Consider the following 4616-nt stretch of genomic DNA (forward strand, 5'->3'; position numbering starts at 1 on the left):
TCCAGGGTGTACAGCTTGTGCTTCAATACTTTTTTCTCCCACCATTGCTCTGTCATGCTCTGCCCTTAGTTCCTTGCCTTCCTGACTTGCTTCTTGTGAGGGTTTGAAGACGTTGAAGGTGAGTTGTTCGTCATGTATCCTCAGTATTAGCTCTCCTCGCTCCACATCTATGAGCGCTCTGGCTGTAGCTAAGAATGGTCTTCCCAATATGATTGGGTGAAGGTGACTTTCTTCCATTTCCAGTATGACAAAGTCTGTGGAAAGGAAGTAGTTCCCAACCTTCACCAGCACATTTTCAACCACTCCAATTGCTTGTTTTTGAGTTTTGTCCGCCAGCCTGATGATTATGTTTGTGGGCATCAGTTCATTGATTTGCAGCCTCTTTATAAGGGATAAAGGCATTAAGTTGATGCTTGCTCCCAGATCACAGAGTCCTTTGTCAAACATTGTTTCTCCTATGGCACAGGGGATGTGAAAACTCCATGGGTCCTTCCTTTTTGTAGGCAGCTCTGGTTGAATGAGGGCACTGCACTCCTTATTCATCACTATGGTTTGTCTTCCCTTGAGTGAGTTTTTCCTGGTCAGCAGCTCCTTCATGTACTTAATGTACGAGGGCATTTGTTGGAGGACCTTGATGAATGGTATGTTTACATGGAGAGATGCAAATATGTCAAGAAACCTTGAGTATATTCTCTTCTCTACACCACCATTGAGTAATTGGGGAAAGGGTGCATAGAGTCTCAGCAGCTCCTTCTGTGTAATTGTGGTTTCTTGATGATTCTCTTTCTGCTTTCCTACTGATGTATCTTCAGGTTGTTCTGATGGTTTGTTCGGCTCTTCCTCAGTCTCCTTATCACTTATAGTAACCATCTTGCAATCTTCCCATCTGACTTTCTTTATTTCACCTCTCGGATTTTTCTCTATGTCACTTGGGAAGCTATCAGTAGGTTTGGGAATCTTCTCAGATAGGTATCCCACTTGAAATTCCAGCCTCTTGATTGTGTCTCCCTGATTCTTGATATTGGCTCACACCTCCTCTTTGAACACCTTGTTATCTTGAATCTCCTTGCATATGCCTTCAAGTAGAGTCTCAATCATTGATAGTCTTTCTTCCGATGATGGAGAGTTTAGATTGGAAGGATGAGAAGGGCCATTTTGACTTTGGTATGAATGTTGAGAAGTGTTGTTGGGTGGGTGTTGGTATGACCTCTGTGTGGAGTGTTGGTGAGTTGCATTGTTGTTGGGGTTATGGCGTCTCTGACCTTGGCCTTGGTCTTGTTGATTTCCCCACCCAAAATTTGGGTGGTTCCTCCAACCAGGATTATATGTTTTGGAGTATGGGTCATGGTGTTGCCTAGGTGAATTCCCAATGTAGTTAGCTTGTTCCTGATCACCATCTGCTTCTTCATTCACTCCTTCTTGGGTTGCTGCTGAAGTGGTGATTGCTGCTACTTGATTCCTCTTCATCTTCTTGGTGAGGTCAACTAATTGCTTGGTAATCATCTTGTTTTGAGCTAGCAGTGCATCCACATTGTTCAGCTCCATCACTCCTCTAGTGTTGCCTCTTGCAGAAGCATAGAAGTAGTCATTCTCTGCTACAGTCTCAATGACATCTATGGCTTCTTCAATGGTCTTCTTCTTGTTCAGAGATCCCCCAGATGAGTGGTCTACTGCCTTCTTTGATTCATACGAAAGGCCTTCATAGAAAATGTGCAACTGCACCCATTCATTGAACATATCTGGCGGGCATCTTCTTGTCAAGTCTTTAAACCTCTCCCATGCTTCATATAGAGTCTCACCATCCTGCTTCCTAAATATTTGTACCTCAGCTCTCAACCTGTTGATCCGTTGAGGAGGATAGAATCTTGCCAAGAACTTGTTCACCACATCTTCCCAGGTTGCTAAACTCTCCTTTGGAAAGGATTTCAGCCATTTAGATGCTTTGTCCTTGAGCGAGAAGGGAAACAGAAGTAGTCTATAGGTGTCAGGATGGACACTATTAGACTTCACAGTATCGCATATCCTCAGAAAGGTGGTTAGATGTTGATTGGGGTCTTCTTGGACACTTCCTCCGAATGAACAATTGTTCTGAACAAGGGTGATGAGCTGTGGCTTTAGTTCAAAGTTGTTGGCATGTATGGTTGGCCTTTGGATGCTACTCCCACAGTTTTCTGGGTTTGGGTTGATGTAAGAACCCAGAACTCTTCTCTCTTGCCCAGCCTGATGCGCTGGACCTTCTCTGCCATAGTTTTGAGCCTCTTCTTCATGATGGTTTTCCATATTCTCATCCATGTCTGGTTCAAAGTACTCTTCCTCTTTCTCAGCACTAACTACTCTCTTTCCTCTTTCTTCCCTCCTTAATCTAAGGAAGGTCCTCTCAGGTTCAGAATCAAAGGAAGTTGAAGCTCCGCTTCTTCTACCTGTCATACAACCAACAAGGCACAAGCAAGAGAGATAGATGCAGACAGTAATTTCTACAGAAATGCTGTTAGTGTGAGTGATACAATATATCAAACAGTTAGTGGGTTAGTGACTGAATTGTAAACAACTAAGAAAATGGGTAGGGGAAAGGGAAGAAAATAGCCAAACAGAAAGTAAATTACTCAAATGAACTTAAATCAAACAAAATAAAAACAAATGCTCAATCTAGTTATCCACCAATTTAATCATTGTTGATACAAAATCAATCCCCGGCAACGGCGCCATAAACTTGATGCACGGAAACTTGTCCTTTAACAAATCTCCCTCGGCAAGTATACCGAATTGTCGTCATGTAAAAACTCACAATAGAGTGAGGTCGAATCCCACAGGGACTGATTGGTCAAGCAACTTTAATTGGAAGAAGGTTCTAGTTGAGCTAAGCAGAAATTGGGTTGAGAATTGCAGGAAATTAAATGGCGGGAAAGTAAATTGCAGAAAATAAATGACGGAAGGTAAATTGCAGAATCTTAAATGGGGAAGGGGAGTTTAGCATGAAAGTAAATGGCATAAAGTAAAGAGAATGGGTAAGATAAGAAATGGAGAATTCATTGGGCTTAGGAGATGTTGCATTCTCCAGATCAAGTTCATTTTCATCTCTTCCTCAATCAATGCATTCATTGATCTCCTTGGCAATCTTAAGTAATTGAATTCCAATTCCTTGGTAATTCAATCTCTCAAATCAGATCAATAGCCAATTCCTTGGTCTAATTGCTCATGAGAAGAGATGAAGTGTGGTCACTGATTATACCACATGTATTTCCAAATCAAAGTATTGGGAGAATTATATGTCACCATATCCGCCCAAACCCCAATTTGGTCCAACATGAGAAAGCATTTCTAGCATGATCTCTTCATTCCTTTTCCAAGGTTCAGAAGAGATCCAAGTATGAATAGCTTCTTTTCCAAGATAACTACTCAATTGGATGAAGATTGAAAGCTTTCTAGTAAAATCAAGAGAAAAGAAAGAAGAAGAATAATGAAAACTATTATTAATCCATCAAATTACAACAGAGCTCCCTAACCCAATGAAAGGGGTTTATTTGTTCATAGCTCTGGGAAATGAAAGCAAAGATGGAGAGTACATTCTGAAAGTTAAACTAGAAGTGCAGAGAAAGTAAAATACAGAGAGTAATTCTAATAATGCCCAAAAGCTCCTCCTTTCTAGTTCAAAGTTCTCCCTATTTATACTATTCTTCTAATCTTCTAGTTGGCTCTTCAAGTCTTGGATATGGGCCTTTGGATCTTGAGTTGAAGCAGTTATCTTCTTCAGTGTGCTTAGCTTTACTTGCAGAGAGAAAGTGTAAAGTAGGCAGGGATTCTAGCTTAGGACGTTAGTGGCGTTAACGTTAAGTGAAAGTGTGGGTTCGAGGACATTAGTGACAATCACCTTTTTCACTAACGTTCCTAACCCAAGGATGCTCCACGTTAACTTCAACGTTAGTGGCATCAACGTGACCACTAACGTTGCCTCTTAGTCCTTCGCACATGTTATTGGGACTTACTTTTTCCAATAACGTTGAGAATCCTCCTTTCTCCCTATGTTAGAGTTCACGTTAGTGTGGCTAACGTGACCTTTAACGTAGGCTCGCCACATCTTCAAGAACGTTAGTGACACTTACCTTTGTCACTAACGTTCCAAAATGCCCTTACTTACCACGTTAGAGTTCATGTTAACTAGGTTAACGTGGCTTCTAACGTGGTATTGCTAACGATCTCCAATGTTAGTAACAAAGGTGAGTGTCACTAACGTTGGCTCATCATCCCTTTTACTCACGTTAGCTTCCATGTTAATGTAGTTAACGTGGGAGTTAACGTGGCTCTTAACGTGGCCAATATGAGCTTGGTCCAACGTTAGTGACAAAGGTAAGTGTCACTAACGTTGGCGATTCTTTGCTCCCTCCACGTTAGAGTCCACGTTAACTGAGTTAACGTGGCAACTAACGTGGCTCAAAGTAGCTTAGCTCAACGTTAGTGACAAAGGTGAGTGTCACTAACGTTGGCTTCATTTTCTTCTTCCACGTTAACTACCACGTTAATGTAGTTAATGTGGTAATTAACGTGGGCTATGATGGCTTCAAAGACGTTATTGGCGATTACTTTTCTCATTAACGTTGCAAGCTAGCTCCCATTCCACG

This window comes from Arachis ipaensis, chromosome B06 (genome assembly GCF_000816755.2).
Source record: "Arachis ipaensis cultivar K30076 chromosome B06, Araip1.1, whole genome shotgun sequence".
Lineage (NCBI taxonomy): Eukaryota > Viridiplantae > Streptophyta > Magnoliopsida > Fabales > Fabaceae > Arachis > Arachis ipaensis.